The sequence below is a fragment of the Schistocerca americana genome, chromosome X (assembly GCF_021461395.2).
Source record: "Schistocerca americana isolate TAMUIC-IGC-003095 chromosome X, iqSchAmer2.1, whole genome shotgun sequence".
In the NCBI taxonomy this organism is placed as follows: Eukaryota; Metazoa; Arthropoda; class Insecta; order Orthoptera; family Acrididae; genus Schistocerca; species Schistocerca americana.
This window is the reverse complement of record NC_060130.1, coordinates 599,821,197-599,836,754: the sequence shown is the minus strand read 5'-3', so window position 1 is coordinate 599,836,754 and position 15,558 is coordinate 599,821,197. Positions and strand designations below refer to the sequence as shown.

General features: G+C 44.5%; 1 protein-coding gene and 1 pseudogene across 3 annotated transcripts in view; both read right to left on the bottom strand.

Annotated features, from left to right (window-relative positions):
* The window catches only part of LOC124555142 (elongation of very long chain fatty acids protein AAEL008004-like), a 913,230-nt gene that overhangs the window by 424,636 nt on the left and 473,036 nt on the right, over nucleotides 1-15,558 (bottom strand). The gene's annotated exons all lie outside the window — the stretch shown is intronic.
* On the bottom strand, nucleotides 15,328-15,445 carry LOC124557286 (annotated as a pseudogene).

Sequence of the window (15,558 nt, the reverse complement as noted above, 5' to 3'; positions counted from 1 at the left end):
TAAACATTAAATATCAAGTCATTAAGTATTCTTCCCGTGTAACGGACTGGACTACACAGCCACGTGTGTTATACATAGCGGAGATGTCTCAGGTTTGCGCCGGTTTCAACTTTACATCGCCAACAGCGTGCATGCTTCTATCAAATAGTTACGTTGGTTCAGATGCGAGTCAGCGGTCGTCTCGTGGTAAGTCACACGCCGACCAACGTCGCACATTTCTTCTGAAAACAGACTTTCCGTAGCTACACTATTTGTATTTCATTTCTTTATCTTTCGTTCTTTGCTACCATTTTTGTGATTGTAGCCCCATTCTCAATCAGTTAATCTTGCTATCAGCTATCAGTTAAGCAGTCAGGCTTGAATCTGACACCATCACAGGTGAACAGTGATTTTAATCTGAAGGCTTGGCTGATTTCTTTAGAATGAGCTTGCGAGTCCAAAACTACTGCAACACAAAACTGAAACACTACGAAATAGTGATCAGGCCAGAAATATACTATGTCGAAAAAACTATTATACTGACTACGAAGGGAGAACTCGAAGAATTAAAAAAACTGTAAGAAGAATACTGAGGAAAATACTAGGGTTCAAAAGCAGCAGTGAATTAGAATACAGATTAAGATTTATTGTACAAGTATACTTGCAAGCTGAAACGGCAACAGATGTAAAGAGATAAAGGAGATTACAATTTTATGGACCCATATGTAGGATGAATAATGACAGAATAGCTAAACAGACCTTTAGGTCGCCCGTTGTGGCCGAGCGGTTCTAGGCGCTTCAGTTCGGAACAGCGCTGCTGCTACGGTCGCAGGTTCGAATCCTGCCTCGGGGATAGATGCGTGTGATGTCCTTAGGTTAGTTAGGTTTAAGTAGTTCTAAGCCTAGTGGACTGATGACCTCAGACGTTAAGTCCCATAGTGCTTAGAACCATTTGAACCATTTTTTAAAACAGACCTTTAACTCAGTACGCAATTACAAATCCAGAAGTGCTTGGCTGCGAGAAGTAAGAAGAGAAATCTAAAATACGGGATTCGATTTGGACATAATAAGAAACAGAATACTTTTTAAAGAAGGAAGGGGAAAGGCAGGTTTTCAGGACAGAAAAAGATCAAGAATTGGAAGAAAACGGACACAAGAAGAGAAGGCACAACATTCTAGAAGAATGAAATATATGTAGGCCCAAAGGAAACTGCAGTTGAAAACAAAGAAGCAGAGATAATGTTTATTTAACGTATCCTCCAAAGTGGTATTTCGAAATAAAAAGATGAATAAAATAAAACAATGTATCTGTGGAATATCCTTTTCGTAGGCTACGTACTCGCCAGTAGAATTATCCTTAAAATGTGACGTAGAAAGTTCCATGAGGCTTTTCGCGGATAATAGTGTTGTTTGCAGAGAAGTCGTAACGCTAAAAAAACTGTACCGAAATGCAGGAAGACCTGCCGAGGATCAGTGCTTGGTTCAGGGATTGGTAGTGGCCCTTGATATAAACAAATATAGCGTATTGCGCATATATAGGCAGAAAGACCCTTTATTGTATGACTACATGGTTGCAGAACAACGACTGGAAGCGGTCACGTCCATTAAATATCTAAGAGCATGCCTTCGGAGCAATTTAAAGTGTACACATGGGGAGCAAGAAGCTTACAAAACCCTCGTTCGACCAAAACTTGAATATTGCTCGTCATCCTGGGATCCGTGCCAGATAGGATGGATAGAGGAATTAGAGAAATCCAAATAAGAGCAGCGCGTTTCTTCACAGGTTCATTTAGTAATCCCGAAAGCTTCACGCAGATGCTCAGCCAACTCCAGTGGCAGTCCCTACAAGAGAGGCTTTCTGCGTTGCGGCGTGGATTACTGTTAAAATACCAGATGCGTAAGTTTCCAGAAGGTTCAACTAATATACTTCCTCCGACCTTGCGAAAGGACGACGAACGTCAAATGAGAGAGATTTGAGCCCACCCGGAGGCTCACCAGCAAAGTACCCTCCGTCACACTTCATATCGAGGCTTTGGCTTGCGGAATATGGGTCTTAAGAAATCATGAACAGTACTTACTACTTTTGATGGAAGTATGCAAGTCGTCCAACGACGAATGTGTAAATTCGAAACCAGTAACGCTGCTTCTCTAGTACAGTAAACCAAAACCAGATTGTGACTGGTTGCTATTATACTCTATTAATATCGTGTAGTGATGTGTTCCGGCCCAAAGACAAGCGCCGGCACGATGGCCAGGAACGTTAGAGCAGAGAGGCTGTGAGACGACATCAGCCAACAGTACCCTGACCGGCCTCTTTCTAGGACGACACCGAGACAGGAGCGGCACGTAGGTGACGAGAATATAAGCGCGGCGCCGCTTGGCCGCGGCCCGAGCCGAAGTCTAGCCGATCTACGAACGCCACAGCAGTGACTTGGGACTGTATTACTGGACTTGTGTTGGAGTTGTATGTACTGAAGAGATTGCTTATGTTTCATGTCGCCTTTTGCTTGAGACGTCTCATTCTACATTTCTCAAGGTTAAGTGTTGTCAATTAGCTTACTGTAATAAAGACCTATTAATACGATTTACTTGAAGTGTTGAGTAGCGATACGAGGAAGCAGGTTTCCTATGCACCCTGTATTAGATGAGTGGACAGAACACAACATGATGTCACTGACGAATTAAGCTATTCTTGCATTCATTAATTTACATTTAACTCTTGTCAGTATAAGATGGAATATACACTCCTGGAAATGGAAAAAAGAACACACTGACACCAATGTGTTAGACCCACCATACTTGCTCCGGACACTGCGAGAGGGCTGTACAAGCAATGATCACACGCACGGCACAGCGGACACACCAGGAACCGCGGTGTTGGCCGTCGAATGGCGCTAGCTGCGCAGCATTTGTGCACCGCCGCCGTCAGTGTCAGCCAGTTTGCCGTGGCATACGGAGCTCCATCGCAGTCTTTAACACTGGTAGCATGCCGCGACAGCGTGGACGTGAACCGTATGTGCAGTTGACGGACTTTGAGCGAGGGCGTATAGTGGGCATGCGGGAGGCCGGGTGGACGTACCGCCGAATTGCTCAACACGTGGGGCGTGAGGTCTCCACAGTACATCGATGTTGTCGCCAGTGGTCGGCAGAAGGTGCACTTGCCCGTCGACCTGGGACCGGACCGCAGCGACGCACGGATGCACGCCAAGACCGTAGGATCCTACGCAGTGCCGTAGGGGACCGCACCGCCACTTCCCAGCAAATTAGGGACACTGTTGCTCCTGGGGTATCGGCGAGGACCATTCGCAACCGTCTCCATGAAGCTGGGCTACGGTCCCGCACACCGTTAGGCCGTCTTCCGCTCACGCCCCAACATCGTGCAGCCCGCCTCCAGTGGTGTCGCGACAGGCGTGAATGGAGGGACGAATGGAGACGTGTCGTCTTCAGCGATGAGAGTCGCTTCTGCCTTGGTGCCAATGATGGTCGTATGCGTGTTTGGCGCCGTGCAGGTGAGCGCCACAATCAGGACTGCATACGACCGAGGCACACAGGGCCAACACCCGGCATCATGGTGTGGGGAGCGATCTCCTACACTGGCCGTACACCACTGGTGATCGTCGACGGGACACTGAATAGTGCACGGTACATCCAAACCGTCATCGAACCCATCGTTCTACCATTCCTAGACCGGCAAGGGAACTTGCTGTTCCAACAGGACAATCCATGTCCGCATGTATCCCGTGCCACCCAACGTGCTCTAGAAGGTGTAAGTCAACTACCCTGGCCAGCAAGATCTCCGGATCTGTCCCCCATTGAGCATGTTTGGGACTGGATGAAGCGTCGTCTCACGCGGTCTGCACGTCCAGCACGAACGCTGGTCCAACTGAGGCGCCAGGTGGAAATGGCATGGCAAGCCGTTCCACAGGACTACATCCAGCATCTCTACGATCGTCTCCATGGGAGAATAGCAGCCTGCATTGCTGCGAAAGGTGGATATACACTGTACTAGTGCCGACATTGTGCATGCTCTGTTGCCTGTGTCTATGTGCCTGTGGTTCTGTCAGTGTGATCATGTGATGTATCTGACCCCAGGAATGTGTCAATAAAGTTTCCCCTTCCTGGGACAATGAATTCACGGTGTTCTTATTTCAATTTCCAGGAGTGTATTTAATTTTTAGCTGAGTACACGCTGCAGTAAAGATTTGTGGTAATGCATCGTAATTGTTATCGTCATCATCAGCTACAGTAGCAGCAACACCATCATTAGCAGCAGCAGTTTATCATCCACTGCTGTATTAAGGTCTCTCCCATACTTTGTCCGCAGCTCGTGGTCGTGCGGTAGCGTTCTCGCTTCCCGCGCCCGGGTTCGATTCCCGGCGGGGTCAGTGATTTTCTCTGCCTCGTGATGACTGGGTGTTGTGTGATGTCCTTAGGTTAGTTAGGTTTAAGTAGTTCTAAGTTCTATGGGACTGGTGACCATAGATGTTAAGTCCCATAGTGCTCAGAGCCATTTGAACCATCTCCCATACTTTTCCATACATTACCACCTTGAGCTTTCCGCATCCAATTTTGTCGTGCTTGTTTCTTTGTGTCATCGAGCTATCTTCCAATAGTTCGTCATCTAGGTCTTTTCTTACCATCTCCATTTCAGTTTCACTATCGCGTCCTCAACTCCTGTCACATCATTAGTTTTTCTGTCTTTTCTTGTTGTGGTTAACATGCGCCTTCCCGTTACTCGTTGGGCAATCCTCAATTTTTGAACTGTTTGCACATTTAATATCCACGATTCACTTTCGCATATTAGCATTGGCAGTATACATTGGTAGTAACGCCCCGTTGAAGGCACATTTGAGTATTTACTTCTGAATGCAGCATTCAGTTTCGCTTATTGTTTTCTGTCGTCTCAAGTATACAAATTCGTCAACTGTTTCTGTAATTCCACCATTAATCGCTACTACTCCTGCAGGCGTGTAGACTATGTCTTGAGTTCCTCCTTTCAATACTGAGGTTGCTCTGGATTCGAAGGAAACACATGGCCAATGGGGCGTCCAGTCCATACAAGATTTAAATTACATAACCTCTGGAATGTCCACGTGCCTGTGGTCGAAGTGCTATGTATTTACCAGTAGGAGTGTAAGTTCCCCAGGATTTTGGGCGAACCTCTGGAATGTACGGAGAGGAGACGGATAGAGGCCATCTCGATACGAATTCCGGACAGGCACGCAATTTTAACTTGTCACAAATCTTCTCATCCTCCTCCTAAGTATTTATGTAGGTCAGACATGCAGGAAATTTAAGCTGAGGTGTTTTGAACAGCTCAAAGGCCTAAAAAGGAGCAATTATTCACATTCCTTGTTTTCTGACCCACCACCATTTCCCAACAAAACAGAAACAGATTTATAAATTCTTCTACGTCTATATTTGTATTCCGTAAGCTACAGGGCGGTGTACGCTACATAAGGAGCAAGAATGTCCGCACAGAATTAGTTACACTACGAAACTGCTCCAATTTTTCCAATTCCAGACAACCGTATTTCATTATCATTTGCGCAAGTGATGTGTGGGTAAGTGTTCTAGGCATTTAAGTTGAAGATATATTTGTCTTGTGTTTTCCCTTCAGAATGGCCTATCCTTACGGTATCTTACACTTTTTCCATTATTTTTGTTTCCTACTGAAATACATTGATTAATGAGGATAGACGGTAATCATTCTGTTCAGATAATAAGGAAATATGGCAAGGGACGTTTGTGACGGCTTTGGGTAGACTACACGAGAACGGCGAAGTTCTTCGAATGTTCGTGTACTGACGCCGCTAGCATCGGCCCAAAGAGGACAGGCGAGGGTAAAACGGAGAAGACGACGGACATAGAGGTTTTAGTGTGGGAAGTTTGTCGTTCTGTAAAGTCAAAATAAGTACGTGGCATAAGTGAGAAAATTACAAGACTAGGTAAGGCACATGTTTCTTCAGAGGATACCGTTAATTATACACTGTGTGTGTATTCTCGTTGACAAAATTACAACAGTTACTGTTCCATGAGGCACCGCATTGTGGAAACTGGAGCACGGAACAATGGAACCGAAAGGAAGGAGTGTTAGAGGCCTCCTCCCCGTCTACGAGGTTGTCATTACAGACGGACGGTAGAGACGAGTTGCATGGTCAGAGAAATAACTGTCTTATTATTTCGCAACGATTGTCGTGTCCTGTTATGCTATCTCAGGACGTCGCCTACTCACCACATAGACAGTAACGCTGTTGGGAGCTACGTTATGCTACGGGTTTATCCTTATGGGCGTCCTGGGACCTGTGACTATAGAACGCATCATGAAAATGTTTGATTGCTTCAGTATTGTCGCTGAACACTTGCGCCCTTTCATGCCTCAATCTCTCTCGACAAACGGGGCGTTTTCCAGCAGGATAATTCTCCATCCCACACGAATAAAAGGGAACCACATCGGACTGATATTAATAATGAGGATTCTATTTGACGTCTTGTCAAAGCCTTTGTGATGTGGTAACAATTTTATCCCATTTGTGTTGCGAAAAGAAGTGAAAATTCAGACCTAATGAACCACTTCATTGTAATCTTCGTGAACTTCGTTAATTGTGTGAACACAGCTGGTTCTACGTTTTCCAGTCACTTGTCAAGTACTCCCAGAATCTATGACACAATGAACGGCAGCTGTTCTGCGATGTCTTGTTACGTGGATTGTCGCAGTATTCTGGATAAGTGTTTGGTTTTCACGCAGGTTTATCAATGGTTACAATACAAAAATGGAGAGATTTAACCCTTTCAGACCCGAATTTTTTCTGGAGGAAGGAAATTTTTTTAAATACTGCAATAGACTTGGATGATTTTTTAATGATTTTAGAAGCAACATTTATAAAAAGATATGTTACCATTTTCGAAAAAAATTTGTACACATTTGTGTACACTGGGTCCCAATCAACACTGAAAGCGTAGCAGACAAAACTAATTTATTTAAACATTACACATAAATTTGAAATCATTTACACACAAAATACATGCAAAATTCACTATAGTTTTAATTAAAAATGGAATGAGTCAGGAATTATGTTCATTATGTGGTTCTAATTGACATGAAATGAACAGAAACAATTTTTTTCCTTTGATAAACAAAGATGTACATTATATTTTTCACATTGTATTTATGAACATCCCTTGCATCCCGGAAATTTGCACCTGGTAGGCAGTGCACCACTTTCATGAAGAGGCAAGTGTTGTGTTCCATCAAACTGAATCTCTTCAGGAGGCCTCGCCATCTTTGAACAGGTGTGTCTGGAGGTGTGGCAGATGGTCGGCCTCGTTTTCTATTCGAGGTATCCTGTTACGGATGGCAGTATATATAGGCCGAACTTTATAAAACTTGTCTTTATTGTCTGCTGGTATAGCCATGTTGTTAACAAGGTGTAAATTTGTTCTCAGTTGGAAGAATCTATTTCTGGGCATACTGTCCAAGAATAATTGCATTTTCAATGTTGTGTCCCAATACATTCGGACTCTAGTAAATTTTAGAGTTCCCACAATTATACGAAGCCCAAACAAAATTTGGAGTTCCGCTAGTGTAGTTTGTTTGAAATTGCTAATTGGTCCACTCTGCAAGTCATATAGGTTTGTCATATCAGCCATGGTACTGAACAGATCATTGGTAATGTACTTGCTGAAATAAGTTGAACGAGAAATTATTTCCTGTTCTTCAATACATTGTTCCCATTCGTAATATGAATCCAGTATAGAGAGAGGATGATGACGCCACTTGATGTCTTTTTTTTCTGACAAAATGTATTTTACATCACTGAGCTCATTGTTGGTAAGTGGACCACTGTCTTGAATATCACTATCGTTGTTATCATTGTCACTGCACACACCACTTTCATTATTTGCAGTTGACTCATCATTGGCTTCTCCCCTGTTTATTTTGTCAGCCCCCACTCTGACTTCCTTCTCTCTTGAAGCACAGTAGGATTCTACATCAGGAAATGATTCTTCATCCGATGATAAATCGATATCTGACATCTCTCCATTCAGCAGCATTTCTAAAATGGCATCTGCATCTCGCTCAGTGTTGAAATACTGTTTCTTCGACATGATCAATAGAACTGAAATATTCACAAATAATAATATCAGTAGTGGTAGTCCCCTAAAATAATAGTTTGCAGTAGACCTAACGACATTTTCATCAACTGGAGCTTCAATGCTATGTCTATTTTCCTAATTGTTGCTCATAACAATACCTAGTAATACAATATATGTCATATGTTTTGAATAAATCCCAGTCAAAACTCATACAATTGTCAGGATAAAAAGAAACTGTTCCAACAAGCACTTCATATGAAGGAAACACAAGATACTCAAAGTTATGTAAAACATTGTTCTTGAGACCTCATGGCTACAACTGTGCACACAGAAAAACATCACTTTTTTTTTTGACTAAAACAAATGATTTTGAAATAGTGATTGTTGTAATAAATAAATCGAACATTCTACGATGTTCATGCAAAATAACAATACTGGTACTCAACCATACTATGGGTTATAGCTTACCAAAGACTACCAGGTACTTTCAAGGTCACAAACTGCTCTGCACTGCTACATTAATCTGTTGATATGTTTATAGCGCTCCACAACAGATGGCAGCACTTGTGCATGGTGAAAAGAGTGAACATTCACAAATGTGTACATCAGCTCCAAATTGAGGAAAAATATTTCTATTGCAGTTAAGACGTCGTGAAAATTAATGTACACAATTATAACCACAGGGTCTGAAAGGGTTAACGATAGACGTTTGTGAACTTGGGAAATAAACATTTTAGTGCAGACAGGGACTTCGAGACGAGTTCAAGTAACGGTGTAACAATGCACTCCCTGTCTTGCTATTCCGATTTCGGTTTTTCCTGGTCTCCAGAGATAACTTGAAGGATATTCCTCAAGCTAATTTGTGTTTATTTACTTACAGTCTCTTTGTCGCCCGAGAGTTACAAATTACGGCGGCTTCCGCCGTACACAAATGTGAGGAAATTCAATGTCAGATATGGCAATCTTACTAGAGCCACAAAAGAGGGAATATCAGCATCAAATAGGGTACTCCTACCAGACAGTAAACGAATTCATTAACACATGCTGCACGTTACGTCCCTCGGTGAAGTTGAGATGTGTGTAAGCCTCAGAAGAGCCGTCGCATCTGATGGAAGCCGGATGTGCCGAGTAACAGCCAGATGTTGTCGTGCAGCACGCCCGGCGTTGGTAAGCGGTAGCACACTCACACGCTGCTCCAACTCCGGAAGCCTCATTTGCCACTATTACGCCAGAACGATAAAACTGTTCATATTAATTTTGAATGCGTTATACCCTCAGGCTTAATATCGGTGACAAAGTCATTGCTTAGCAATATCATCTGCGGACGATAAATCTGGAATTGGATCAAGAATCAATTCTTGTGGAATTCGCTCCTCTGTAGATATACTAGGGCATAGTAAAAAATGTGATGGCGTTAATATCAGCGTACTTTTTTAAAGAAATGTTGGTAGTCCGCGCATGTAGCATAACAAGTTAAGTCAAGAGTAGCTTCGAGGAGCAGTTTATACGGCATTTGAAATTATTGTGTTGAGTGTATTTCGTTCAAGAGCTGCTCGTATTGCATAAGGCACAGCGTGCTAGCTTGCGTGACGGGTGGGTGAGCCGTATCCAGGTCGAATCCGTGCAGCGGATTAACGGTCCTGTGTTAGTACATCGGGAAGCCTGAGTGTGGTTTTTAGGAGGTTTCCACGTTCGCTTGGAGAAATAGAAGTTAAGTAAATCTTCTGTTTACTACAAGGAAGACCCAAAGAAATTGGTACACCTGCCTAATATCGCGTGGAGCACCTGCGAGCACGCAAAAGTACCGCAACACGATTTGACGTGGACTCGACTAATGTCTGAAGTAGTGCTGGAGGGAACTGACACCATGAATCCTGCAGGGCTCTCCATGAATCCGTTAAGAGCACGATGGGGTGGAGATCTCTTCTGAACAGCACGTTGCAAGGCATTCCATATATGCTCAAAAATGTTCATGTCTGGGGAGTTTGGTGGCCAGCGGAAGTGTTTATGCTAAGGAGAGTGTTTGTGGAGCCACTCTGTAGCAATTCTGGACGTGTGGAATGTTGCATTGTCCTGCTGGAATTGTCCAAGTCCGTCGGAATGCACAATGGACATGAATGGATGCAGGTGATCAGACAGGATGCTTACGTACGTGTCACATGTCAGAGTCGCATCTAGACTATCATGGGTCCCATATCACTCCAACTGTACACACTCCACACCATTACAGAGCCTCCACAAGCCTGAACATTTCCCTGCTGACATGCCGGGTTCATGGCATGGATTCATGAGGTTGTCTCCATACCCGTACACGTCCATTCGCTCGATACAATTTGAAACTAGACTCGTCCGACCAGGCAACATGTTTACAGTCATCAGCAGTCCAAAGTCGGTGCTGACGGTTCCAGGCGAGGCGTAAAGCTTTGTGTCGTGCAGTCATCAAGGGTACACGAGTGGGCGTTCGGCTCCGAAAGCCCATATCGACGATGTTTCGTTGAATGGTTTTCAGGCTAGCACTTGTTGATGGCCCAGCACTGAAATCTGCAGCAATTTGCGGAAGGGTTGGACTTCTGTCACGATGAATGATTCTCTTCAGTCGTCGTTTATGCCGTTCTTGCAGGATCATTTCCGGCCACAGCGATGTCGGTGATTTGATGTTTTACCAGATTCCTGAGATTCACGGCACACTCGTGAAATCGTCGTCCGGGAAAATCCCCACTTCATCGCTGCCTCCGAGATGATGTGTCCCATAGCTCGTGCGCCGACTATAACACCACGTTCAAACTTACTTAAATCTTGATAACCTACCATTGTAGCAGCAGTAACTGATCTAACAACTGCGCCAGACACTTGTCTTGTATAGGCGTTGCCGACCGCAGCGCCGTATGCTGCCGGTTTACATATCTCTGTATTTGTATACGCATGCCTATAGCAGTTTCCTTGGCTCTTCAGTGCATATCAACTTGTTCGCTAATCATTTCTGCTCCTATCCAGCTTTCCTACGACGACAGTTGCAGCACCACTCTGTAGCCCACCTTTCCTTACCATTGTGTACGAAGTCGTACACAACTATCAGTAAACCCATCTTTACTTCCGCGTGTATCTGTTAACGGACAACTAACACTGTTGGAATAGCGGAAAAACAAACCCGAGACAGAACAGCGCAGTATTGCATGCAGGCTTCGAAGAGTAAAGCGGGCATTGTTGTTTTCATCCACAGGAAGTACCGTAAGTGAATGGAACAAGTTAATTACCAAACGAGACACACGGCGCATATCGTCGACATTTACACTGTTGAACACTGCCGGCCGAGGTGGCCGAGCGGTTCTAGGCACTACAGTCTGGAACCGTGCGACCGCTAGAGTCTCAGGTTCGAATCCTGCCTCGGGCAGTGAGGTTTAAGTAGTTCTAAGTTCTAGGGGACTGATGACCTCAGAAGTTAAGTCCCATAGTGCTCAGAGCCATTTGAACGATTTTTTTTTGTTGAACACTCAAAATGTTCAAATGTGTGTGAAATGTTATGGGACTTAACTGCTAAGGTCATCAATCCCTAAGCTTACACACTACTTAACCTAAATTATTCTAAGGACAAACACACACATCCATGCCCGAGGGAGGACTCGAACCTCCGCCGGGACCAGCCGCACAGTCCACGACTGCAACGCCTTAGACCGCTCGGCTAATCTCGCGCGGCTGTTGAACAATATTTTCAGTTCAGCACAGATAGAAGACTATTGGGGAAGAAATCAAACGTAATGCAACAACTTTGTTACGAACCGCCAGAGACCGTGGGTCTCTTACACTAAAATACTCAGAAGGAATCCCTGAACAACCGTTGAAAGCTTGCTGGTGGGATTCTGGTTACCGTTGTTAATTTATTCCGTTAATTTGCTGCTAGTCTGTTCCTTGTATGGCCGGCCGTTGTGGCCGAGCGGTTCTAGGCACTTCAGTCCGGAACCGCGCTGCTGCTACGGCCGCAGATTCGAATCCTGCCTCGGGCATGGATATGTGTAATGTCCTTAGGTTAGTTAGGTTTAAGTAGTGCTAGGTCTAGGGGACTGATGACCTCATATGTTAAGTTCCATAGTGCTTAGAGCCATTTGAACCTTCTTTTTTTTTTTGTTCGTTGTTTGTATCTTTACCTCTACTCTGGCAACAGAAACACCTGTAAGTAGGGTAGAATGCCTCCGTGTTCAAAGGACAGGAGATCTGTAGGTAAATTTTTTATTTGCTAGCAGGGAAGTGCTAACAGATGAGACAGTTTATATACTTAATTCATTCACATCATCCAGTTTTACCAGCACTACATTGGTCACAGTGCTTTTCCAATAAAGCAAACCAAATCAAAATTGTAGCTGGTTGTTGCTTTACTTTACAAACATTTTGTATCGCTCATCGGCGACGGGCCTCCAATAATGTCTCTATTGTATCAAGTGGCATTATTTGCGCAAATAGTGACGGGAGCCACAAACCGAATGGTGAACATTTCAGCTACTGCCGTAAGCGCGCTTCGGTAGCGCTCTCTCGCCGTCCTCTGACTACAGCCGCGCGACGGGGGATGGAGATGTGCGGCGGGCACGGCACGCTGCCCTGTAGTAGCTGCCTAGCTGGCAGTCAATGCGGGAGAGAAGCGACGCGCAGCCCGTTGTCCGCGACTGCGCATGCGCCGCAGAATGAGCCGTGGCCACGCGCTCGGAGGCGCTCCGTGCTACTCAGTGCCGCGACGCGGACCGCCGCGGAAGCTGTGGGCAGGGCTGCGTCTACCGCCTGCTCTCTGTGTCCCGGCGCCGAGCCAGGGTTCACGACTCGTCAGGGGCAGGGGTGACAAGTGCCCGTCTCTCCAATACAAATGACTGTCACACGTACTTTTAATTTGCCACAGACAAATACGATTTTTGTTGCTGTTGTTCAAAATATTTGATCCGGTGATCATCCACAACTGAGGAACACATTTATAAAATAAAAATTCTCTTCAATGGCTAGTAATTTTCTTAATCTATTCCACGACCGGTTTCTAAGCTTAATGCTTCATCTTCAGGTGCCACCAAATAATTGTGGAAACATAAATGAGTGGTGGTCGAGTCAGTTAGTCATTGAGGATCACACCCACGACACGTGTCGTGCTGCTTTTATGGCACCTGAAGACGAAGTTTTAAGCTTCGAAACCTGTCGTGGAATAAATTAAGAAAATTACTAGCAACTGAAGCGGATTTTTATTCTATAAAAATTGTTGTTGTTATTGTGGTCTTCAGTCCGAAGAGTGGTTAGATGTGGCTCTCCATGCTAATCTGTCCTACACAACATTATTCATCTCTGTATAATTACTGAAACCCACGTCCGTCTGAATTGCTTTAATGTATTCATCTCTTGGCCTCCTTCTACAATTTTTGTTCTCCCCTCCTTTCCCTCCATTACCAAATTAACAAAACCTTGGTGCTTCAAGATGTGTCCTACTAACCGAAGTTTCTTAGTCAGTTTATGCCGTAAATTACTTTCTTCCCCAGTTCGGATCAGTGTCTCTTCATTACTTACTCGATGTATCCATATCCTTTTCCTTCTCTTTGTCACGTGTCTGTACGAGGTCGGCATCTTATTTCAATTTTATACAGGAAATGTATTCGCAGTTACGAATATGAACCACCATCGACTGTACATTGGAATGACGACAATGAATATTTGTGCCGGACCAGGACTCGAATCCAGATTTCCTGCTTTAGCTTGCACTTTAATTCTTAATAACACAGGCACTGCTATTACGCATTTCAGTTTTGGCATTGTTAGTGGAAGGTGATGGTCCGGGACAGAATTCGTGTACCCATCTGTCTGCAGTTCAAGTGTGAGAATATACTCTAAATGTTTGCGTAAAGTGTACTTCAGGTGGCACGCGCGTACCGGCCAGGTACATACCTAGGTGAATGTGAGAAACCGTCTAAAAACCACAGCTAGGTTGGCCGGAACACCGGACCAGTCGTTAACCCGTCGGGTGGATTCGATCGAGGACTGGTGTGCCTCCCTATGTATCGGAAGCGGACGTTTTAACACACTCACCTATCCGAGGGAATACTAGATCTAAGCTCCAGAATTATTCCATAGCGCCACACTTCAAGCCATTCTATTCTCCTCTTCTCTGAACTGTTTATGAGCCACGTTTCAATTCCATACAAGGCTACACTCCAGAGAAATACCTTCAGAAAAGACTTACTGACACGTAAATCTATATTTGATGTCAACAAATTTCTGTTCTTCAGAAACTCTTTTCTCGCTATTGCCAGTCTACATTTTACATCCTCTCTACTTCAGCCATCATTAGTTATTTTTATGCCCAAATACTACCTTTATCGTCTCGTTCCCTAATCCAGTTCCCTCAGCTGCTCGTTGTTTATTTACACTACATTCCACTACCCTTGTTTTACTTTTGTTGCCGGCCGCAGTGGCCGAGCGGTTCTAGGCGCTACAGTCTGGAACGGCGCGACCGCTACGGTAGCAGGTTCGAATCCTGCCTCGGGCATGGATGTGTGTGATGTCCTTAGATTAGTTAGGTTTAAGTAGTTCTAAGTTCTAGGGGACTGATGACCTCAGGTGTTAAGTCCCACAGTGCTCAGAGCCATTTTTATTTTTGTTGATGTTCCTCCTATAACCTCTCTTCAAGACGTGTGAATGGTACGTCCAGAAGTAAAGTCTAGATGTGTTTTAAACAGAACATAACACAGTTCAACTGCTCTTCGAAGCACCTTGCAGTCTCGGACAGAAATAAATGTCATCAGAAAACTTCAGACTTTGCATTTCTTCTCCCCGATCTTTAGTTTCGTTTCCAGATTTCTCCTTGATGTCCTCTACTGGGTGCTCAATGCACAGATTTCATATCATTGGGGATAGGCTAAAACTCTGTCTCACTGCCTCCTCCCTAAATGTCTAAGTCTCTGTGTCTCTGCTACGCCTTTCTTCAATCTATCTTCAAAATTAAGTTGTAGGGTTAGTATTACATCGCGTGTTTTAACTATAATTGTGCGTAATACTTCATTGTGTTAATTTGTTTATAATAATAAAAAAGCACCCCGTCTTCATGCAACGAGTGGCCTACCGGGACCATCCGACCGCCGTGTCATCCTCCGAGGAGGGTGCGGATAGGAGGGGCGTTGGGTCAGCACACTGCTCTCCAGGTCGTTATGATGGTATTCTTGACCGAAGCCGCTACTATTTGGTCGAGTAGCTCCTCAATTGGCATCACGGAGCTGAGTGCACCCCGAAAAATGGCAACAGCACATGGTGGCCTGGATGGTCACCCATCCAAGTGCCGACCACGCCCGATAGCGCTTAACATCGGTGATCTCACGGGAACCGGTGTATCCACTGCGGCAAGGCCGTTGCCGCATGTTTATAATAACATATTTTATAATTATAATAATACTTAATTATAATAGAAAAAATATTTTGTTTTAGAATGTAATCGTTATGAACTTCTAAACTTCCTGGCGGGTTAAA